At 40.5% G+C, this 26,453-nt stretch overlaps 1 long non-coding RNA gene across 5 annotated transcripts in view; it reads left to right on the top strand.

Annotated features, from left to right (window-relative positions):
* Positions 1–26,453, top strand: part of LOC138755142 (uncharacterized) — a 467,989-nt gene that overhangs the window by 438,998 nt on the left and 2,538 nt on the right. For 3 of the 5 annotated variants that reach the window (XR_011352046.1, XR_011352047.1, XR_011352049.1), the window contains 2 exons: positions 24,636–24,864; positions 25,376–25,522. This is a non-coding gene — a long non-coding RNA (uncharacterized lncRNA). Of the gene's footprint in view, positions 1–2,836; positions 2,932–8,165; positions 11,689–24,635; positions 24,865–25,375; positions 25,523–26,453 lie in introns of those variants that run through there. The other 2 variants (XR_011352048.1, XR_011352050.1) reach the window with 2 other exon arrangements.

Raw genomic sequence — 26,453 nt, 5'->3', positions numbered from 1 at the left:
TTTCTTCCACAACACTCTATGTGCCTGGTTCAACTCTCTGCCTTCCGAAAAAAAATTCCTTACCCAACATCTCAGGAATCCATTTCTTAAAAAATTTTATTGGATCGAAACCTTCAATATCTTCTGGAAAACACAAATTTTCCAGTGAATCAATTTTTAAAAATAATTCCTTCTTCTGAATTCCCCAATCCACAAAAGAATCTTCCACTTTCTCCATTTTTTCCTTATTATGTTTAACCTGATTTTTACATTCAAAAAAAGTGGTTTCATTTTAAAAAAAAATTCTTGCACTGTATCCACTGATTTGATACATTTATTAACATCAATCTTAACTGCAGTTATATCTTCAGACATAGTATTCATTTTAGTTGTCACTTCCAAAAATCCTTGAGTCATTTGTTTAAACATATTATCCATTTGATAAGCAATCCCTTCCAAAACAACACAAATAGACTCCATTCCAGAGCCTCCTTTTGAGGCCTACCTTCTCTAGTTTCCACTTCCAGTTGCTTCTGCGTGCTGCCCAGTCTTCTTCCTCTTCAGATGTTGTCGGTCCCTTTCTGGTGTTGTAGTGCATCTGAACACCCGATGATGGCACCCCGACCACATCAGGACGCCGCCACTCAGACCTTCCCCACAGCCCACACCCGATCCAGCAACTCCTGAACCCTAGAGGCACCATGCATGCCTGCTAAACCCAAGAACAGTGCAGGTACAGCTTCCAACACCACCCTGGGCATCCCTGGCCCGCCCGAAGGCAACGCGGGCTCATGGGCTCCTCTCTCAGCAGTCGCCTGTGCAACCGACATCATGGGCATGGGGTCAGCACCAATTGAGCTCATCGTCGAGCTGGTGCCATCTTGCAATGGCAGGATCGGCACCTGCATCATACTCAGTTGGGCAGGGGTCCTCTGTGCTTTAGGAACTCCCAAAATTGACTCCGTGGCTTCATTTAAGCAGATAGGCCTCAATTCTTCAGCACTCTTAAAAGGTAGTTTTTTCTGCAATTGAGTTTTCATTTTTTTTTTTACATCAGTAGCCATTGTAATCCACTAATGTTCCAAAAAATTTTAAAAATGTGTGCTTAAAAAACTAGCTGAGGAAGGGTGGGATTACACGCTGTCCTCTACGCCATCTTGCCACGCCCCCCCCCTCCCTTTCTTACGTTTTAAAAACATTTTAGAGAACTGATGCTGGTATCAGGATGGTTTCAGAGAAGGTAATTTTGTTGAAATGTGGAATGAATTGTAGATCCAAATCTGGGTCCTCAATTACAGAACAATAACATAGCCCTTGAATGTATGCAGGTAGAATGGCAATTGGTAGTTTATATGAATTGCAATTTTAGAAGACATGACATAATTGTTCTTAACATTCGGGCATGTTTCTACAATCCCTTCGTAACATTTTGTCTTTTGAAGAGTAGCTTCCAAAAGTAAACAGGTAATCAGTATTATCAACCAACAGTTTACTTGGTCTGCAGTATTGTTTGTCAAAGTTAAAACCTTGTGTTTTTTTAAATATTTTAGTTAATTTTGTGCCCATCCCTTAAAGAAAAATCATTTGTAGTGTTACCATATGACATCACATGTCGTAATATACGAGTGGAGCGAGAGTTTGCATCTTATTCTTCGAAGAATCATGACAAGAGATGTGAGCTCGAGATACTTCGAATTCATCTTAATTTGTCTATTTCTTCTTCTATTTAAAGTTGAATATCATTATTCAGTCTACTTTGTTTATTTATCGTGAAGAAAATCTCAGTGAAATTATGCAAAATGTTGATCCATTTCATCAACAAATTGAAGCTGCAACTACAACGTTTTCTTAATTGGATTAATAAGATAGTAATTTGGAATATCGTCCCTCATGTTTCTTTGAAATTGGGAAATATTAGAATTTGGAGAGTGTCATCTATGTTGTTCTTTCAATGGATCCAATAATCTTCAATTGAATTTACAGTTGTTTTACTTTATTATGTATAATAATAGACAAACAAAATGATCCACATTTTTCAGAAACTGTAGAGTACAAGATTTTACCACTTTGAATATATTACTATATTATTAATATGCCAATCTTTCTTTATTATTTTGTTTTGTGACACTGTAGTTGACTCTAGGGTAATATCTGTACAGCATTATGATTGGAATCACTATGTGGTAAACTTGTTGAAGCTCTGCTCAGAATAATAATCTTAGACATTTCACTGTGGCTTTCTCACAGCCCTTGGTTTGATGACGTGTTGTTCAAAGTGAAAACTGAAGGAAAATTTGAAATTGTTCATGTTCTGAATAATCATTTCAACCAGATAATTATGTAAAAAAAAAACATTTTCTGCGAACAGGAAAGAAAAATAAACTAATATTGGTGAAATAATGCATATTTAAACCAAGGTAGGTCATAAAGAAACAAAAATATTTTGAATAATTGTATTTTATTTACTGCGTTGAAGGAGATAACTGTAGACAGGAGAGCGAGCATACATGGAAGATGAAAAACAGATAGAATAACAGAGTATCCACCAGCTTTTCTTCTCTAATTCAATGCAAACATCGTATTCTCATGACATAACTGCAGAATCTGAAGCCAGTAAACCAGACCAGAAACAGACTAGAACTTTTCGGTGTTCTACTTCAGCATTCTCGCCCCAAGAGTTTTTAGTAAATGACAGTCTTTTAAAGTTTTAAAAGCAGAAGGGTGAAAATATTGAAATATTAACTTTAATTAAAACATATTAAGCACAAACAAATTAATGAAACATGAAAAGAAAGTAAAATGATTCAAACGACGTGGTTCATTGTTGAGCTTATTTTCCCTCTGTCACTTCTCACAGGTATGAAGATGAGTGGCCACTTGAAAAAGTTCTTTGTTGCCCCCTCTTCACCTGGCACATGTTTCACCACTGGACTCGATGACAAATGACCTCCAGCACACCTCAGACTTGGCCACACAGAATTTCAGGAAGTTTTGAATTGTGGGGAAATACAAACTAAATCTAAGCCTCAAGGCTTGAGCACAAATTTTTGTGTCATTCTGGCATGCAGAGTTACACTCAGAAATCAAGATTTCCTTTGAGCAGGATATTGAAAATGATCGGAAGTATAAATGTGTGTGTGTGTGTGTATACATACACACACACACAGAGATACACACACACACAGAGACACACACACACAGAGACACACACACACAGAGACACACACACACACAGAGACACACACACACACAGAGACACACACACACACAGAGACCCACACACACACAGAGACCCACACACACACAGAGACCCACACACACACAGAGACCCACACACACACACAGAGACCCACACACACACACAGAGACCCACACACACACACAGAGACCCACACACACACACAGAGACCCACACACACACACAGAGACCCACACACACACAGAGACCCACACACACACAGAGACCCACACACACACAGAGACCCACACACACACAGAGACCCACACACACACAGAGACCCACACACACACAGAGACCCACACACACACAGAGACCCACACACACAGAGACACACACACACACAGAGACACACACACACACAGAGACACACACACACAGAGACACACACACACACAGAGACACACACACACACAGAGACACACACACACACAGAGACACACACACACACACAGAGACACACACACACACACAGAGACACACACACACACAGAGACACACACACACACAGAGACACACACACACACAGAGACACACACACACACAGAGACACACACACACACACAGACACACACACACACACAGAGACACACACACACACAGAGACACACACACACACAGAGACACACACACACAGAGACACACACACACAGAGACACACACACACAGAGACACACACACACAGAGACACACACACACAGAGACACACACACAGAGACACACACACACAGAGACACACACACACAGAGAGACACACACACACACACAGAGAGACACACACACACACACACAGAGACACACACACACACACACACACACAGAGAGACACACACACACAGAGACACACACACACACACACAGAGAGACACACACACACACACACAGAGACACACACACACACACACAGAGACACACACACACACACACACAGAGACACACACACACACACAGAGACACACACACACAGAGACACACACACACACAGAGACACACACACACACACACAGAGACACACACACACACACACAGAGACACACACACACACAGAGACACACACACACACACACAGAGACACACACACACACAGAGACACACACACACACACACAGAGAGACACACACACACAAACAGAGACACACACACACACAGAGACACACACACACACACACAGAGACACACACACACACACACAGAGACACACACACACACACAGAGACACACACACACACACACAGAGACACACACACACACACACAGAGACACACACACACACAGACAGAGACACACACACACACACAGAGACACACACACAGAGAGACACACACACAGAGAGACACACACACAGAGAGACACACACACAGAGATAGACACACACACAGAGATAGACACACACACAGAGATACACACACACACAGAGATACACACACACACACAGAGATACACACACACACACACAGAGATACACACACACACACAGAGATACACACACACACACAGAGATACACACACACACACAGAGATACACACACACACACAGAGATACACACACACACACAGAGATACACACACACACACAGAGATACACACACACACAGAGATACACACACACACACAGAGATACACACACACACACAGAGATACACACACACACACAGAGATACACACACACACACAGAGATACACACACACACAGAGATACACACACACACACAGAGATACACACACACACACAGAGATACACACACACACACAGAGATACACACACACACACAGAGATACACACACACACACAGAGATACACACACACACAGAGATACACACACACACACAGAGATACACACACACACAGAGATACACACACACACAGAGATACACACACACACAGAGATACACACACACACAGAGATACACACACACAGAGAGATACACACACACAGAGACACACACATACAGATATATATACATATATATACATACATACATACATATATATACACACATATAAATATATGTATATACACACACACACACACATTTATACATTTCATTTATTAGAAAAAAGTAATAAACCACAATTAAAAAATGAAGATATTATCGAAAAAGAATCTAACAAGAAATACAAAGAGTCTTAATCTGGAAATCATGTATTTGTGAAAGGTGACACGAATTAAAAAGGTTGACTATTGGCATTTAGCACTACTTTATTTTTGCTTTGAACTTGACTGTACCCTGTGTTGTCATCACAAATTATACTGAGCACTGAAAGCTAATTGACTTGCTAAATTATTTGTGACACCAGTTATAAATATTAAATTGGATTTTTAATGGTTGTGTTCAGAGCTAGCTGAGATTGCTTTACATTGTGAACCTACTGCACCACGCACGTCATCAATAAGTATATTTGTCAGAAGTATTAAGGGGATGACGCTAGGAAGGGCAAAAGTAAATAATCTTTAATGTGGGTTTTAACAGGATCAAAGCACATACAAAAGAGAAAGTAGTTTTGCCTCCGCAAATCACGAGGATTCAAATTCAGTGGTGCACATGTGCATATTTCTGTATTTTGTTCGGTTATTATCAATTTAATAGAATTTTAAGTACAAGGAATGGTAGCTTGTCTTTCAGCCAAAGATTTTATTGCCTCAAGGCTTAACATTTGAGTTCAACAATTTCAAGTTTATACTTTCTCTAGACCACACATGTCAAACTCAAGCCCGCGGGCCAAATTTGGCCCGTGATATAATTATATTTGGCCCGCTGGCCGCCGCACCAGTATAGTCCATGCACAGCTAATACTACAAATCCCAGAATGCTTTGCAAATGCGTTGGCGCCGGCCCGTCAGCCCGCTAATCGCCCCCACCTCCTCTCATTACTTTCATTAGCATCTGCGACCTGTCGCCCAACTCACGTGTAATAAACCCCTTACGAAAAATGGCCAAACGAAAGACAGAAAACAGGACCTTTCAAGACAGGTGGGAGGGAGACTATATGTTCATCATTTTAAAAGACAAACCTGTTGTCATTGAAGCAAGTTGTTATTTTTTTGACTTGTTGGCCTGTGAAAAAAAATACATTTAAAAGGAGCTTAAAGGCTATAGAGAAATATTATTTATTGAATATTTTATTTCTCATTTGTTAATGCTTCCTCTGGAAAGAGTTTAACCAAAACTATTATTAAACATTTATTTTAAAATAAGAAAAAGTTTAACATTACATATGTTGAAAGAAGAGAAAACAAGCAGATGTTGTTGAAAATTTTTAATAAATATTTAGTTTGGCCCTCTGTGAATTTGAGTTTGACACCCCTGCAGTAGACCAATGATTCTCAACCTTTTTCATTCAGGTCAGCCCTTTAGGTGGGCTTCCTGCAGGAACAGAGATTGCCCCCTGCAGTATGCTGGTGGTAATATCACCACTCCCTTTTCCTCTCCCTTCCATTCCCTTATCCTCTCCCTTCCCTCTACCTTTCTCCTTATCCCTACCCTTCCTCCTTCTCCCTTTGCCTTCCCCTCTCCCCTCCTCCCTTCATCCCTCCCCTCTCCCCTTCTCCCTCCCCGATTCCCTCTATCTCTTCCCTCTCCCCACATCTCCTTTCCCTCCCTCTCCACTTCTCCTTTTCCTTCCCCTCTCTCCCTTACCTCTCCCCATTCCCTCCCCTCTCCCCTTCTCCACCTCTTCCTCCCCTGCTACCTTTCCCCTCCCTTCTCCCTCTACCATCCTTCTCCATCTACTCCCCCACCCCCCTCCTGCTCCTCATCTTCTTCCCTAACTCACTCCCAGCACATTTCTACTTTTATGGTAAAGGGGGATGGGATTTTTTTTTTGCTTGCAGTGATTTCTGTCATTATTCACAAGTTCAGTTGAGGGTAGTTCTCCACATCATGTTCAAATTGATGCAAATTACTAAGGAAATTAAGATAAACAGTAATAAAATCTGATGGAAATAAGTTACAGATTTTATCTCTTTTAAGAATTTTGAGTGGATGGAAACTTTACTGGTTGTTATTAGAGTCCACACCAATATGAAACTTATCAAACTTTTAAAAAAGTATTAAAATGGAATAAACCCTTATTACATGAATTTTAATTTTCCTATTTCAACATATGGTAAATACAAATCATTTCTTCAACTTCAGGAAGGAAATATTAAATGGAAATTTATCATGCAGTGAACATTTGAAGACAATGTGTACTAAATGATCATCTCAAAGAACATTTGATATTTTTGCTGCTCATTATTTATAGTACAGTAAATATTATTAATGAATTAATAGGAGAGAATGAATCAATTTTCAATGTCTCTATCAAACAGACAAATAATCTTCAGCCATTGGATGCCAAAGTTTCAAATTTCCACCCTTGGCTCTGTTGAATTAATAGATTTGAAGAAATATCTGCATCTGTCAATTTCCCCATAGGGTGAATAAAGTGACCAGTCCAGTGCAATGGTTTTCAACCTTTTTCTTTCCACTCACACACCACTTTAAGTAATCCCTGCACCAGAGGTGCTCTGTGATTAGTAAGGGATTGCTTAGGGTGGTATGTGGGTGGAAAGAAAATTTGAAAACCAGTTTTAATCGTACCTCATTGACGGTTTCAGAACTCCAAAGGAAATGGGCTAATGACAATTTATCTCAAGCAAGATATTTCAGTAACAATTGGGTCTAGAGCAGTGATTCTCAACCTTCCCTTACTAATCACAGAGACCGATGGCACAGGGATTACTTCAAATGGGATGTGAATGGAAAGAAAAAGGTGGAAGGGCCACATTGAAGTAACTGCTAGTGAAAATGGAAAATCAAAGTAAGACTCCAGATAGTGTAAATATGAAACAAACAAAATGTTGGAGCATACTTTAGCATCCGTGAAGAGACAAAGGGAGTCAACATCTCTGGTCCATGTTCCTTCACCAATTCTGTTGTTGACTCTGTTTTTCTCTCTCCTCAGCTGAAAAAGAAAGAAGTCAAAAGTCCTGATGCCATGGAGCCATCTCTAATAGTCAACATTCTTACACAAATGCCTTGCAACAGGGTTCAATTTTAACAATCTCAAACTGGCCATCAGTGAAGAAGGGGTTTCACATGCCATGGAGTCATTGAGAATGTCAAAGCAGAAAGAGGCCTTTTGGACCATCACCATACCAACCATTCAGAAGTTTAATCCTGCCCTAACCATTTTAATCTTCCCATCTTCCCATTTTCTCATTAATGGCCTGAGATTATAATCATCTTATCAATCAGCACCTCTTTAGACTGAAGGAAGATACCCACAGTGTTGTGTTGGGAAGTGTCAGATTCATTAGATTCACAGAGAGAAGTGTCACAATCACAAGCAACTTTGATTAACACAAGTGGGGAGAAAAACATCAAATAGTATTTAATTACCATTTTACTTATGCAACAATATGGACCTAGTTTAGTCTTCGACAATACTGAACATTTACTCGACTCACTCACCACTTGGTACACACACCGAGCAACAGCAGTGTGGCTCCTTGAATGTATTGATCCATCACGGTGCTATGGGCAAGCTTCAGTGTAGTGTACATCTTACCTGTGACAATTCCAGCCATGTTCACAGAAGCGACCTGGCATGAAGCGATGTCAGGGGCTTGAATCATGAGACAAATAGGAAAAATGTGCTGTGCCCCAATGTTTTCTACAGTGCTAATCTGTGCTTCTAGCCAATAGGTGATTTAAATTAGCCAATAGCAAGGTGTGCTCAAATAGGTGGCCAGAGTCATTCCTTGATTGGCAGGTGATGAGACTTCCAAATAAGTTTCAGATAGGGAGGACACATGATCACCCACAATCTACATCTTGCAGGCAGGCAGGGAGGTCAAGTATCTTCCACACATAAGTCACAAGAACGTGCAAAATGAACACCAAAGGTTAGTATTGAACTGAGGCAGCAGTCTCCCAAACTGCTAATCAACTACCCTGTGCTAATAGCTTTCTAAACACAAGGAAATATTAGTAGGATTGGAAACCCAATCTTGTATAGTGCAAGATCAAAGCTATCAACAACAGTCTGAACACACTGCTAGCAGATGGATCACTCACAAAAATTGTGTGCAACAGATTTCCACATTCTTGCTGGTAAAATGTCAGTTCAGTGTAACAGTCAGAAATTAGCAGGACTTGTATGGTCCGTATCCTTCCAAATCAGGCCAAAGTGCTTTCTCCAGAATCTGTGAGTGTTGTCAGGGCTAACCAACATCCTCACATTTCACTCAATTTGAATCCCCCCCCCCACCCCCCCAACTTACTTCAGGTTTGCAAATTGCAGATACTTGTCTGCTCCACTCACAAAAACCCTACCATTTCTGATGGCCAAGGACTGTGGTGACTGTGAAATGTGCTGAAAAGAGGGCTTTTGGCACTTGATCGGTCAAAAAAAAAAAGACAACATCTCAGATGCTGAGTAGAGAACGTGTATGAAATAATGTCCACTCTCAGGATGTTCTCCTTGCTGGCACTCTGTCATTGCTACTACTGTTTCCCGGGCAGCCAGGCAGTCCTCCAATGCACTGTGCAAAAGGATCAAAATCAGTAGTCCTGAATGACTCAAATTTGCACTTAAGAACTGAGTCTACCAATATTATGATGTCACGAGCAGGTTTACTCTGTTCGTCTGTGCTTTCCACAAAACAGAGGAACTCACGGTCACTGGAAATCATCCTCCAAGACCATCAGCAAAATTCCCCCTACTCTAGCTGCAGCCATTGGGAGATTCCCCCAATGAGGTGGGAACACGATAAAACATCTTGGAAATGTATCAGGGTTGTTGGTAGGTATTTCTTTGACCTGGTTGGATGCACCAAGACTTGAACAGGATTTCCACAAAGCTTTACTTTCTTTTATCTACATTAGTTGATATTAGAGTTTGAGACATCTTTCAATCAGTTTAAACTTCAGTACTGGCTGCAGGTTTTCCAAGTGTTGGAATACCTGGCAATGCTGACTCCACAGGTTAACTCCTCCCTATTGACCTGACCAGTGATTCTCAACTTTTTTCCTTCCACTCACATATCCCCATGCCATCAGTGCTCAGTGTTTAGTAAGGGATTGCTCAAGGTGATAAGTGAATGGGAAGGTTGAGGATCACTGCTCTGGACCCAATTGCTACTGAGATATTTTGTTTGAGAAAAATTGTCATTGGCCCATTTCCTTTGGAGTTATGAAACCGTGCACATAACAAGCCAATTCAATAGGATTAAAAGTGGTTTTCAAACTTTTCTTCCCACCCAAATACCACCTTAAGCAATCCCTTACTCATCACAGTGCACCTATGGCATAGGGATTACTTAAAGTGGTATGTGGGTGGAAAAGGCTGAGAACCACTGGGTTAGAAGGAGCAGGAGTGCTCCCCAAACTCTCCATGAGGATTTATGCTCCTCTCCCTTCCATCAAGCTTCCCTTGACAACATGACTTCTTTTTTGTTCAGTACAAGTGCCTCAACTATCACTAGTCCAAATCACAATGTCTGAGCACACCCTTCCTGTTTATGGGCCTTTTCCTGAAAAAACAAGGCTAATTCTCAAAAATTCAGTAGGTCTTTGGCTACCATCTCAGATTTTGGGGCATTCACCCCTCCTTCCTGACAACATTTTCAAATGGTTTTCCTCTCCTGATGTGAAAGAGCAGGCACATTCTACAATTGTCAGGGAAAAACAATTTTGTCTGGAGAGAATTATGTGATAGGTTCTAGCACTCCAAGTCAATTAACTTCTCCATCCCACTCATTGAAGCTGCGGTCCAACTGTGATTATCGAAAATAGTTAGGACCAGGCCTATTTCAGATAAACAGAATTTTTGGATAACTGGTCTTTTGTTTTTAAAAAGCAGCCCAGTAGCAACAGCAAATCACTTGTAACAGCATTTAAACAACAAGGGAAGACTGTTTAAACATTAATGTTTAATTCTCACCAAAAATAAGATTAATCCAACACCAAACTCTTGAAATTTAACTCAGAGCTTCACCCACACCACCAAAATCACTCCTCTAACAAAATGATGAACTTCAAGATAAATCCAACACCATAAACTCAAAATTCTACTCAGAGGTTTATCTAACTGTCTCCACCGATGTCATCTCCCAAGCTGAGTTTCTGATTGATTTGATGTGCCATCACAAGGTTATACAATCACAGCTCAGTATCAAAAATAAATAAAATCTGCATAAAATGGGCAGGATTCCTTCAATTTTATGTTTGGTAAAATATGAGGGAGAGAAATTGACACACGCCAAGTTTCACTACCTTGTAGCATGACATCTGCAAGTCAAAACTAAATTTTCTCAGGATACTTTATGGCTCGACTACTCAAAGTAACATTGTTCAAAAGGCCATTGTTGAAGGAAGACATAACTGCAGGATGCAAATCCAGAACATTTCTGTCTTGCATCTTTCCACTGCAGGTGGTGGACTTCAAATTTCTGGCATCTGAAATATTTTACTTTTTGGTTGCAATTGTTGGGCACACAATAAACAATACTCAAAATAAATGAATAATCTAAAAGGATTGCATTAGATCAGTTATTGTAATGGAAATGAAAATTACAAAAAAGTGTATTACTTTCATGGTTAGCGTAACACTACAACAGTACCAGCAACCAGAGTTCAAGTCCCACCATGGGAGGCTAGCTTCTCCCTGTGTTTGTGTGGGTTTGCTCTGGATACTCTGGTGACCTCCCACCTTTCAAATCATACCAGAGTTGGCGGTCAATTGGGTGTAATTGGGTGGCATGGACAAGAAGGGCCTGTTACCATGCTTTATGTCTAAATTTTTAATTGGACGACAACTTCAAATAAATTCCTTCTCACACACATTAATCATGCATTGACCTGAGGAACACCATCAATGATATTCCAGCATCTATCTCGTTGACATTTAGCTGCTCTACTTGACCCAACACTGCTGTCATAGTACTGAGCATTTCTTCATCATTTACCCAAATCTACTTTTAGCTGGTTGACCTTTTGAAGCATTTCATGATCACCAAAAACTTTGTGAAAGACAACTGTCTATTCAGTAACCTAGCATGTTTTGAGGAAAACACTTCATTTGAAATTGGATATTTAATGTGATTTTGCTTTAACTCGTACAATCACAAGCAAATCTCCTTTAGACTGATTTAGCCAAGCCCCAAGTGAGTTGCAACCCCTACTGTTGACTTTTCAAACAGTGCAGACCTCCATATCAATTTCTCCATTACATAGGATTCCAAAATATCAGATAAATAATGCAAATTATCAAATGGTTGAAGATCATTCCTTAATTCATGATTACAAGCTGGTCATCCAAATATATCGTCTCTTGTCAACTCATTTAAATTCTTGCATTTGGGTCACTTCAGTATGAAGTTGTGTCAGCCAAAGACTCAGTGATTTACAGTGAGTGACTCACCTTCTCACATTCCAGTGTTTTTCTACTATTTAAAAAGCAAATCAGGATTATGATGGACACAAGAAGATAAAAGTAACAAAACAGCATCCTGCAGTGGCCTGCGAACCAAGTCGTGACTCAGCTCACAAAATTGGCAAACAAGGGCCCCGTAGGGACCAAAGGCCATCGTCCCTTGTGACCTCCTGCACGGCAGGAAACAGCAGGAACACCAGCTAGTCGGAGGCCGGCACTGCGATGACATCACTCCTGTCGTCAGAGTGTGTGTATGTGTGTGTCGCACTTGGTAGAGCACGCATGCTACAATCCAACATAATATGGTCTGATTGATTGCTAACCCACCCAATGTCATTATTTCCATCACTAGTGCAGAGTAGGGCATGTCCAATCTACAAAATGCACTGCAGTTACAGTAATAGGCTACTCAGACACTCCCTTCCAAACCCACAAATTTCAGCATTAAAAAGGACAAAGGATTCAGCCGCATGGATTTACAGGTTCTCCTCGCAAGTCAAGCACCACATTGACATTGCTTGGTCGTCACAGAGTCCAGATCCTGGAATTCATGATCTAATTGCATTGTCTCACTCGAAGAATTGCAGCTGCTCCCCACCAGCATCTCCAGGGAAATGAGTTGGCAATTCTTCTGAGCTTCACAGTTGTGCCCAGATACTGAAAAGTGACCAAATCATCCCAATATTTTCTTACAACAATATTTACTTCTCCAGTTACCTTCAACTTTTGCTTGGTTCACACTGCCACCATAAGTAAGGAGGTATGGGTTCGACAGATCTCAGATCTCCAGGTTCAGGAATAGTTACTGCCCCACAACTCTCAGATTCTTGAAAAACAGATTTATTCAGAGACTCGTACTTTGCTCATTATTTATTACTCATTTATGTTTCTGTATTTGCACCATTTGTTACAGTTCTTTCTTCCTTTAAGTACAGTTTAAAGTTATCAGTAATTAAAAATTCTGCCTGCCACCCAGAAAAAGAATCTTAGGGTTATTCGTCATGTCATGTATGTACTCTGATAATGAATCTGAACTTGAAATTTAAGTATTGAGTTTCAAAATATATACAGACTTTCCACCCATTTCACTTTGGGGAAACCACAACCAAGTCGTTTGTTTTTGGAGAAGGATCGCACTGATTTCTGTAAACCATTGAACTTTTTCCTTCACCTGAATTCCAATGAACCTTAGGAAATCACACTCGTTTTTGGATAATTATCACTTAAGATGTATTTATTTAATCCATGTAATTCACTTGTCCTTGGCATTCACTTAAATAGTGACCTATCGTGGACACAAAACATCTCGTCAGGAAGGCGCAACAGCGACTGCACTCCCTGAGAAGAATAAAGCGGGCAAAGCCACTGGTCACCATTATGTTAACCTTCTATAGGAGCTCTCTCGGGAGTGTCCTGACCAGCTGCATCATCGTGAGATACAGTTGCTGCTGAGAAATGGATCGGAGGTCAATCCACAGGACCAGCAGAGAAGATCACTAGAATCTCCCCTATTGACAAGATCTGCCAGGATCATTGCCTGAACACCCAAAATCATCGATGGCCCTTTCCACCCCATTCACAGTATTATTCAGCTGCTCCCATTGGAGATACAGGAGTACTGAAAAGTGACCAAATCATCCCAATATTTTCTTACAACAATATTTACTTCTCCAGTTAACATCAGCCAGCAACATCAGGCTGAGGAACAGATTCTTCCCATGGGCAGTGAGAACACTGAATGACCAAAGGAACTGCTCACACTAACCATCCGAGACTCTCATACTCATGAAACAATGTTTATTTGTAAAGATGAAATACTTGTCCTGTATCTGTATTTCTTGTCTGTATGTGTGCTATGGGTCTGCATGTTTGCACCAAGGAGTGAGTGGTGGAAGCTGTTTCATCTGGTTGTACTTGTGCAATCAGATGACAATAAATTTAACTTGATCATCCAACTTGACTATTTTCAAAGTTTGCATAACTCTTTCCTCAGTGCAGTCCTCACTGCTATTTGTACTTTACCTTCTGCAATAGTTTCCACACCATCTTTGCATTGGTTTTCATTGCCTCCACTGCTCATTTACACCAATGCACACAAATCTCTTTTAGATTTTCATCAACTCCACCAAGCATTTAGCAGTCACCTACATACTTAGTCTGATTTACAGTGACTAATTAACTAGAAACTTGCAAACTCCACACAGATCAGAACTTGAGGTCAGAATTGACCCCAGATCTATGATGCTGTGAGATAGTGGTTCTACTTGTGGTGCTATCACGCCACCAGACTCTTGCATTAGAGACACGCCTCCACGATTGCCCTCTATGTTTGATTCTTTACCAGCTTGTGAATTACATCTTTCAACATTGGAGATATTTTCTGGCTTTTGTCAACTTGTACAGGGCATCCTACTTTGTAAAATAAACCAGCGATCTGCTCAGATTTCCCTGACATTATTGAAAGGACCTGCCACTTTTGCAATCAAGTTTCCTGCCTTTTGTGCCGAGGTGACTTGTTGGTTTTCCATAGAGCTAGTCCTTGGTTTTCATATGATCAGGGCCCAGAAAAATAGCAAAATTGATTCGGTCATTACTATCTTTGTTCCTTGTACAAAGCTTTCAGTTTTGTCCTCATCAGACCAAAATTTTAAGTGCTCTTTCAATTTATGTAACAATTCTATTTACTATTTCATGGGTAAATTACAGAACATTAATGATGTTGGTCTTAATTCATTCATCAGCTGATCCAAAAGTAAATTGTCATTTCCTGGCAGTTGCCAGAATGTTGCACAATTAGGTCTCAGTGGGTCTTTCAAATTTGCAGTGTGTTTGCCAATTTCCTCCACTGGCATCAGATTATATGTATTAATTTGGTAGCTTTTAAATATTTCAGATGGCAATGGTTGTAAGTGAGACTCAATTTGTTTTAAATATCATGCCAAAACAGAAGAAATTTGCACAGCAGTCCCAAGAAATTAATGTGTGTCATTTAATTTCCCCAATCCCACTTTCACTAATAGTATGTAGCACTGCATTTTTTTTCCTTTTCCATTTTTGCCTGAAACTCTTACCACATTATTGGCTTTAAAGAATATGCCCATTCATTCAAGGTAAATGACAAATGCAGCTCCCAATGTGTCATTTTTTCCAAGATACCTAATTGACCCAATTTGTTCCATTTCTGCCATCTTGGCTTTCAACTCTTTTACACATGTTGAAATGAATTCTTGTCCATTGTCGCGTGTACCAAGATGCAATGGAAAAGCTTTATCGATAAATGCATTGATTCTCATACTGTGGAATTTTTCTAAACTCATTTAGATGTGGAGTGTCAAGGTCATCCATCTTTAAAACTGCAGTCAGCCCTCTATCAAACTGAAGCAAAATGTAACAAAACTGAATGACTAACAAACTTGCTACCCAGCAAGTCAACTCATACAAGTTAAAATTTCCTCCTGTTTAAAAAGCCCCCCATTATGCTAGTGCTACCTTGTGACCATGTGACCCTGACACCCATCATCATGAAATATTTTGAAAGGTTAGTCACGGCCTACTTTAAACCCAGCCCCTCAGAGATCTTGATCCAGTGCAATTCAACTCCCATCACAACAGGCAGATTAAATGCTACATCTTACTATAGTCTGGAGATATTCATCCTTCAGTCAGTTTTAATGTATTTTCTTCCATTCGGCATACAGCAAGGCTCGCTAGAGGGGAGACAGGCAGCTTGACAGACATTGACCACAGTGGGAGAGAGAGAAAGTTCACCAGACCACTCCAGGAATAGACTATCAACTCTTGACACCAGAATAACATATTGTTTTTTTTTAATGCTCTTACCTTGGAACTTTTCTGAACTCAGTTAGACATGGAGTGGCAAGGTAGCACATCAACCAAATAGTTAACACCTGACAATTAATTAAGATAATTATAACATTAACAAACTTAGTTTTTTTAACACCATATATAAATCATTCACAAGCCAATAACATAATAATCTTTGGTAATTAAGTGCCTTCACCTGCCCACACATTGCATTGAGGCTGGGAGAAATGAAGGAAGATTTTCAAATGTGCTGGGATAGAAGAACTCATCTTGAGATCAGATGTGGAAGAGACAGAGAAACTGGGAGAAAGGGATTGCAACTGAACAAAGGCATGGTGAAAAGAATTGCAGTCTAGGTGGCTGAAGGAGTTTGTGAGTTTAAAGGAAATTTCACTTGATAACTTGTCTCCTGAGGTGGATATAGCAGAGGCAAAAATACATAACCAACATTTCACACTTGAGCCCTTCATCAAGGTCTGGTGAAGGGCTGAAGCCTGAAATGTCGCTTATGTATCTTTAACTTTGCTATATAAAAGATACTGTTTGACCTGCTGAGTTTCTCCAGCACTGTTTTTTCTTATCAACAAAGGTGCTTTCAATGAACATTCCACACAGGTTTAGGAAGAAACCCCAATGCAGAAATTGATATAGAGGGGGAAAAAGTTCAGGAGTGGCATCATGCAAGGTTTGTTCCAGGGACCATTCCACATAGACAATGCAAAGACAGGGATAGATGAGGACCATGTGAGTTTCCTTGGTAATTTGGAGGGCCATGAGATGAGTCAAAAGAGAGTGGGTTTTTTAAAGTTTGGAGTATTGCTTTTATGGCCTTCAAGCCTGTGCTTCCCCAAAAGGCACAGTGCCTTTTGAACATGAGGGGAAACCAAAGTTCCTAGAGGAAACGCCTATAGATATGGGAGAGAACTACAAACTCCTTAAAAAGTGTCGGGTTTGAACCTGAGTTACTGGCATTGTTTAACATTGTGCTAACCACTACACTAATCTTGCTTCCCACTGCTCTGTCTCTTGAGTTACTTGGAAGGCTTCTTAAATAACTTAGAGATGCAAGATTCAAATAATAGGTTTTTACTTACTGATGCCTTCCACCATCTCAGGAAACTGTTCACACACTCACATATAGATACATACACCCCACAGTTACTACTGTATTCTTATGCGGTTACAAAATAGTTCATATTATCCTCACTATAATCACATCATTCCTTCTCAAGATAAAGAATAATTTAGTTTTCTTTATCACTTTTTCCAGTGCAACTTAAGTAACTGAACTTGTACACTAGTTTATTTACACAACTATTTTTAAATAGTTCTTATCGATATGTTGCTTCGCCATCTTGTGGATTTGGCTGTGACATTTGGGCTCTGTGTTGCTGGTCCACGTGTAGGTAATGTGGCTTGTTGTGCTTCACCTGACAACTGCTGTGTTGATGTTTTGTTATTAATGGTTGTGGTCTCTTCACTTGATATTGGTGTTGTAGGCTTTGCTGGTATTAAAGCTTTCTGCTTCATCACATCTTGTGTCGGCCGGATGTGAATTCTGTTTCTCCTTAGCTGATTGCCAGAGCCTGTCTCGACAATGTATGATCTTGGTGTCTCAGCTTCTCTGATGACCTTTGCTTGGGTCCACGTTTTCAACATCGGCTCTTGAATATGCACATGCTGCCCCCGAAGAGTTCTGGCAACGTTTGTGCATGTTTATTATAATGCTGGCGCTCTTCTTGTGTGTCAGCCAGTCTTCTGGTTTCCTCCTGGTCTTTTGGAGGGTGTATTTTGCTTGGCAGAGTTGTTTTCTATTTCCTGCCATTTAGTTCTACCAGAGAATTCATGTCAGCCCTTAAAGGTGTTGCTCATAATAATAGAAGAGCAAGGTATGGGACTTCTTTTGTTTTGTGACATTTAACTAGTGTGCATTTCACAGTTTCCACTGGTCTTTCAATGCACCCTTGACCTTTGGGGTAGTATGGGGATGAATTAGTGATAACAAACCCATACTTTTGAGCCAGCTTTCTGAATTCTTGTGATGTGAAGTGTGTTCCATTGTCACATATTACTTGCTCAGGCATTCCTTGTTCAGCAAGGAGCGCTCTCATTTCTGAGGTGGTAGTTGATCCTCTCAGTTTCACACTTTCGACTAATGGAAACCTAGAGTAGTAACAGGCTACTATTAAGTACCACTCCTGATTCTCAGTGAACAAGTCTGCCCCCACTGTGTGGCATGGCCTGGCAGGTACTTCTGTGGAAATCATTTCTTTTTTTTAGTGGTGTGTTTCTGTTGATGCTTTTTTATAGTTAGATATTCTATGTTATATAGTCGGAATAATGTGAACTATTTTGTCACCATGTAAGAATATGCTCTTCTCATTGTAGTAATTGCAGTGTACCACTGTGGGGCATGTGTGTGTATATACAGTTTCCTGAGATGGTGAAAGGCATCAGTAAATAAGTCTCTTCTTGTGGTGATATGACCAGCAGCCTTCTGCAGGGTGTGATCTCTGTACCTGCGGAAAGATCACCTAAGGGGCTGACTCCACCATGCCAGCTATCAATCAGCCATCCTGAATATAAACCTGAGCCAGCCCCTCATGAACCAGTCATATGGGGAGCCAGCAAGGCAAGTCAAAATCTATCCCACAAACCTTTCCATTGCTTTTGCTGCCCAGGACCATCCCATCACGGCCCTTGGGCGCTGCTCAGTGGAATTGATGGGGGGGGGGGGGTGGTGGATGACGGTAAACATACCAAGAGTTCAGGCTCCTGTCATGCCCCAGCTCTGTTCCCCAGTCCTCAGGGCTGGACTTCCAGTGCCACCTCCAAAGCCTTGCCTTCGGTGGGCTGCTCCCTCCTCGTATTCCACAGACACACGACTGTCTACTCTCCTGAGCAGTGCGGCCATAACAGTGCTGATTTTTTTTCCCCAGATGATTGGTTCCTCTTCTCATGAATACTTGGTGCACATAGAGTTTAACCTTTGATCTTTGAACTAACATGGAAAAGGTACTTATCAAAACAAAGCAATGTGAATGTTAGGAAGCTTCCAAAAAGATAAAAATCAAATCAAATGGCAGATCACAACATCCTCAAAGGATTTAGACCTTTTTATAACTTTATACATCCAATCTGTTTTGGGCATGTTATATCTCAGACATGTCAATGTGATTATAAATTTTCACATTAGCCATGGCATACTTCCAGTTTTATTTAATCTGCTCAAGACGATTGCCATGCTTGGGGCACGAATTCGGGTTATAATAAGCTGGTTTTCCTCCAGTCCTTTAAAATATATTTCTTATGCTGGTGTGCTTGTAGCTAAACCTTCCAGCTTTCATGAGCATACAAATGCAAAGCAGACCTAATAGCTGCTAACTTCAACAGTAATGATATTTTAAGAGGTACCCCTGATGGATATTTTGCACTTGGTTTTTTTAAACATGATGCTAACATTAATTGCAGTTTCAGAAACCACCTATGAAACACACTCTCTTGTGTAAATAAATCTTGGCTGCCTTGTCATCCAGTTCCAGCATTGGATTTCCCAGACTTCACTGCATTGAAGAGCGAGGCATTACTCTAACAGGATGCTCACAAGTTTCAATTGACTGTCTCATCCACGTTTTAGAGGCACGAGAACCAGTGCTCCACAAAAACCCCAATTAACCCCCAACCTGTGGACCTTTTCCTTTTATAGCCTTCCAGACAATTTTTTTTTATTTTTAAATTTTTTATTTTTCCTTCCAGACAACTTGATGGAACAGCTAAGCATCAAATTACTGGGCAGAAAATTCTGAAGGGTTTGACCCTTTGTGACTGAATTTAAAATAAAAAGAATGACTCAGTGGGAGAAGCAGGTCAGAGGAGAAAGAGGCTTGGAGCATCAGTGCTTCCGTTGTGGTCTCCTCTAAACTGGGGAGACTGGATGCAGAATGGGAGAGTGCTTTGTTGACCATCTTCACTTTGGCCTCTGCAATAGATGGGACCTCCCTGCGGCAAAACATTTCAAATCTGTACCCCACTCCCATTCTGACATGTCAGCCCATGGCCCCAAATACATTGGCAAACTGAAGCCACCCGCAAATTGGAGGAATCAATTAATAGTCTGTTGAGGCACTCTCCAATCAGATGCCAGTAACGTTAACTTCTCCAATTTCTTCTGTCTCTCTCTCTCAGCTTTGCTCCACCTTCCCTCGCTGTTCAGAGATCTATTCTGTCCCCCATCACTACCCAGCTTTTTTTTCCCTTCTGCATTTCCATCAATATCCACCTATGTCCTCGACTAGGCAGAAATAAAACACGAAAGTCTGCAGACATGGTGGTTGAAGTGAAAAACAATGCTGGAGAAACTCAGCAGGTCAAACAGTGTATTTTGTATAGCAAATTTAAAAAAAAAATACATGACCAACATTTCGGGCTTGAGCCCTTCATCCAAGTTTGGGAAAATGTTGGTAGGCCTCCAAATAAAATCTTGCACTCCTTCACCTGTCCCTTCCCCACCATTTTATTTGGGCACCTGCCTGCTTTTTGATCAGGCTCTGATGAAGAGCTCAGGCCTAAAACATTGGTTACATATCCTCGCTGCATAAAGAGCACAGCAGTTTTGTGTATTGAACTACAGCCACAGCATCTTCAGACTTGTTTAACTTGGAGCAACTTGTAGTTTTATGGTGATAAAGCAGATGGGCACCTTAGACCACACATGGAGAGTGGGAAAAATGACCCTTTTAAAGTCCATTGATTGAGTCAATGCAATCACGCAAGCATGGCATAGGAGTGGAAGGTTTGTTGCAACCCTCCTATCCATAACATGTAATATGTGTATCTTGAAGGAAGAAGGCCAGAAGAATGCAAACTGAAGTCATAAGGTGACAGAAGTAATGATGCAAAGAATGTGTCAACACTTGGCATGCAGCCATAATAGATACTCTTACTTGGCTCATTCTTTATGAAACATACCACATTACAGAGAGTGCATTGTGACAAACTATTTAAAAAAAAACTAAACCTTCCCTCCCTCATAACCCTCCATTTCTTTCAATAATGTGCCTAAGAGTCTTTTAATTGGCCCTAATGTTCCAGCCTCCACCACTACCCTTGGTAATGCATTGCAGACACCCACAGGGTGACTGTGTAACGTATGCATGCACACACATGTCATTTTTAAAAAAAAAACAGCCCAGTAGCAACAGCAAATCACTTGTAACCGTGTTCAAGCATGGTAAGGATTTTTAAGCATTAAAATTATGTTTTTATCTCAAAAAAAAAAGCTGCCCACTGACACTTCCCCACCGAAGCCCTGTTCATTCTGGGAGCCTGAGAGTCCTGCTCCTGCCTGGGAGCTTGCGGTCCCTACTGTTGCTGGGAGCCAGAGGTCCACTGCTGCCACCGCTGGGAGCCTGAGGTCCCCAGTCAGTTCGGCTCCAAAAAAAATTTTGGATAAATGAGGATTTTGGAGAATCCAATTTTGGATCATCAGCGTTTTACTGTATACACATACACACATATAGATGTGCGTGTGTTGACATTAATTGTTTTTGCAATACTGTTTAATTTAAATATATATATATATAGTAACCTATGACAAAGTCCTCCTTTGGAATGGCCACCCTACATCTTCCTGCCTTCATTTTGTACAGATATCATTACTGAATGTTTATACCTCTGTATTTGCACAGATTGTTTATATTTCATTTTTGTTTACATTTCTTACTTTCTTTGAGTGCAGTTTACAGTTACCAGTAATTAGAAATTCTGCCTGGCCCGCAGGAAAAAGAATCTTAGGGTTGTATGTGATGTCGTGTATGTTCTCTGATAATAAACTTGAACTTTGACATGCAGGGAAAAGATCTATCACTTTTTGTGAAGAACGGAAAGGCAATAACTCATTCCAATGTCTCTCAGCATTGGTTAGATCCCCAATTACAATTTTCAAACCATACATTGCCTATCATCACCCTATCCTGGAAATGTACTCCAGCATTACCGAATTATTTGTTCACAAATCCTGCAACAAGAACAACATACATTTTGATCAAAGATTCAAGATCTCAGCATTTCCTAAAGCACCTTGTAGCAGATGAGAGGCTTTTCTTAAATTGCAATTTCTTTTGCATTGGAAATGTGACCATTGTGTTTATCAGTACTGATCTGACTCAGAGCATTGTGTCAATCATCTATTTTGGCAATATAGTTTAAGGAAAGAAGAATGACATGTAGCTCTCTCATATTTGAAATAGTAGATGGGATCCTTTACATGCAACTGAGGGACTCACTGAAAAGCAGCATCTCTAACACCACTGTTTAATGTAATAGCTGATGTGGTGTGAAGGTCTCTGGTGTGAGATGCAAATTCACAAACTTCTGACTCAGCAGTGAGAATGCTGACAACACAGTAACAGATGGAACTGCAACATATGCAGTGAGTGGAGAAGTTTTGTCAGCAATTTTAATATATTTTACAATATTTTGTTTTTAACGCGTACTGCCAATAAAATGGCGGATTTATTTAAACAAAGTGATCCATATTTTTGAATTTTCTTCTAACTTTATTAGGACCACAAAAGATCTGCAGTTTTTTTTTCACATTTTTGGGTCACATTTCTGTTTTAGATACTGTGTAACTGAAAAAAAAAATTAAATTGATATAGGGTGAAGCATACAGGTGGATAGAAATCACAAAAGATAAACAAATAGTTATGAAGTTTCAGTTCCTATTTTCTCATCCTCCAACCCAGTTTCATTTTAAAAGAACAGGATCGTTGCCCTGGACTCAGTCTGGTTGATGGGGGTTGTTAGATAGGAAGCTGAGGAACAGGTGAAGAAGTTGCCTTACTGAAGGACTAGAGGTGAGGTTTGTTCAGACATTAGGTCTCTGGAGAGGTCACTGGTGGAGGGCACAAAAATGTATTTTCACACAGCAACACATGTTGATTGCTTGTGTCCTTCTAATGCTGTTTAAACACGTGGAATAGTGCAGCTATGATTTGCACGTCGCATAGTAACAGGCCCTTTCGGCCCATGAGCCCATGCTGCCCAACTACACCCAAATGACCTACAATCCCCAGTATGCTTTGAACGGTGGGAGGCCCCGGGGAAAACCCACACAGAGAACATGCAAAGAACGCTGGATTCAAACCCTGATCCTGATCGCTGGTGCTGTAACAGCATTGAGCTAACCACTGGGCTGACGGTTGCCTTTCAAGAGATTGGACTCTTACTCTGGACCAGACGAGCATCATGGTAAAGTGAGAGTCCGTTGACGTTCACTTTTTTCATCTTTTTAATTTCATCAATTATGTCATATTGTTAAGATTACCACTACTGGGTCTTTACATGGTTTCAATAGTTTAGCCAAGTTAGGAACTAAATCTTTAGAAATGTCATTTTTTTCATTGCCAATGGGATTCCAAAATGGAAGAAATCCATATTGATTTCACCCATGGAAAAATGTCACAAGAACCCCCATCTCCAGGCAAGAATACCCATTTAATGGGATCCAAGTTCAACCCAAATCTACCAAAAAGCGTGTCAATGGAAGCTGACAAATGTGGTGCAATATTGAGGATGCGAGAAGCAATGTGTGGTCTGTGATCGAGTGTCTCCGTATGAGAGACAGGATAGATTGGGTTTGTTTTCCTTGGAGTGGAGAAGCCTAACGAGGGAACCTGATAGATGTGTATGGAATTGCAAATGGCATAAATAAGATGGATTTTCCAACATTATGGAGGTTTTCATCTTTCTCCAATGGGTGAAGTGTGTGTAACACGAAGCAACAAATTCAAGGCCAGTGGTATGATATTTAAAGGGGATACAAGGAAAGAATATTTTCACACTGAAAGCACCCAGAGCTTGATAAGACTTAAGAGAATGGCTGAGGCAGAGATTCTCACAACATTTAAGTATCTAGATAAGCTCTGGAATTGCCAAGGCACCATTGTCTGCAGACTAATTGCTGGTAAAATTGGTATAGATTAGATGGATACTTGGTGCTCAGCATAGACAGAGTGGACTGAAGGAATGTTTTGATGTTGTATGATAACATTGGCCGGATGGGACAGTGAATCTCTAAGGATCATCTACTGTCTTTCACTGGGGATAGTGATGTGTGAAGTTTAAAAAAAAGTGATTAAAGTGAAATGCTTCCTTTCCTGATTGTTTCAGGTGAAGAATCAAATTTAGGAAGGACAGAACCGATGAATTCCAAGGGCAGATCAAGGACAGATTGAAGCAATCTGCACTTTACAAGTACTCGGCAGTAAAGTTAATGATGGTCACAATATGAAGTCCAAGATTCACTGGAGGAGAACACGATACTTCAGTTATTTAAAGCACAACCTGCACCTTCCGACACAAAGGAAAATCTAAGAGCTGAAGAGATCACAAGAATCAGGTTAAGATTTCTGACTGGGTGCTCCAATTATTCTGGTTGTGAGGTTTATCATAATTAGAGTTGAAGATTGTAAGATGACAATTGCATAAGGAGCAAAAGGTATGGAAAACAAACCACATGAACTGTCATCCATTACTAGGTAACAATTACACACACTATGTTACAAAAGTAATCAGTATGCATTTACTACACAAGGCCACAGTAATGAATAGAAGACAGCAGGTGGCCGGAGATGATGAAGCGCGTGGTTCTAAACATAATTAGATTAATGGGTGGAGAATAATGAAAATAATTGTAGCAAGCCAAGGGATGATGTCCTGTTAAGATACGAGGTTACGAATGATTGGGTGCAGAAATGCGATTAAGTCAAGACTATAGTATTAAAAAAAGGGCAGTGTCTCATAGCAACAGGCATTTCAGAGTCCAGGCTTTGATTTGTCTCAGCTTCTGCTTGCAAATAAAGGCTTAAACTTTTCTGAAGAATTCAACGCGTTTCCTGACTCATTTTTAGACATCGAAAAACCACAACAGAATTTGGTGCTGTGAGCAGGATCGGAAAGAGACTCCTCAGAAAGGAGATGGCTGGTCAAGAGTGCCTCCCAACCCCTCGGAGATCCTATCGGAACCAACTGATAAAGGGTGGCTACACGAAAAAAGGGTAAGTGGCTTTCGCTTTAAATTTGGACTAAAATCTGTTGGGAACGGGAGGTCTCCCAGGGATACAGAAGTGCCAAACGACAGTCAGAGTGTCTCTCCGATCCAAAGAATCTGCTGACAAATTAACCAGAAAGGAGGCTCGGAGAATTGGTCAGGAAAACTGTGCAGTGGCGTGAGTTATAATAGGGGGAAGTGTGATTGAAGAAAAATTCCATGTAGTGATGGTATGTCCTCTTGGAGACCGCCCTAAGTGAGTAGAGGTCTGCATGGGCAGGAGATGTTCTGTGGATACTGCCCTTAGTGAGTAGGGGTCTGCATGGGCAGGAGATGTTCTGTGGATACCGCCCTAAGTGATTAGGGGTCTACACGGGCAGAACAGGTAAGTTAGATAAAATTGGGACCAATTGGATAATATAAAACCACTAAGTGTTAATGGAAAAAGTAGAAGTAGCATAATATAGAATAGTGATTACAACAGTGGACAGGACAGAAACAAAGACCAGGACTGAACTAATTCATGAAGTTGCTGAACAAAACAGTGCAATAAATAAAACAACTGCAGTTGATACATTAAGTAAAAAGTTCCCAGTATCTAAAAACGATTGGAGGTGGAGATACTGAAGCTTTACAGGACAGGAGAGAGATTGGGGAAAGCATGTCAGGCAGTGAGGATAATGAAAGAAAGAAAAAATAAAATAAAATAAATCAAATCATGAACAGGAGGAGAATCAGGAAAAAAAACCTACATTATGTGGAGTAAATGTAACTCCATGTACTTAGTATTCAACTTTGAAACCGGGATATAGGGGAAGGGGCAACAAAGGCTGTGATTGACCTTGTATATAGAATAATGATGTTATCTTTTAGTTCATCTTGTTTTCTTGAGTGTATAAAACTTGATGGATCCATTTGTTGGAGACTGCCAGAGACTG

The sequence above is a fragment of the Narcine bancroftii genome, chromosome 2, assembly GCF_036971445.1.
Source record: "Narcine bancroftii isolate sNarBan1 chromosome 2, sNarBan1.hap1, whole genome shotgun sequence".
In the NCBI taxonomy this organism is placed as follows: Eukaryota; Metazoa; Chordata; class Chondrichthyes; order Torpediniformes; family Narcinidae; genus Narcine; species Narcine bancroftii.
This window is presented reverse-complemented; position numbering and strand designations above follow the sequence as displayed.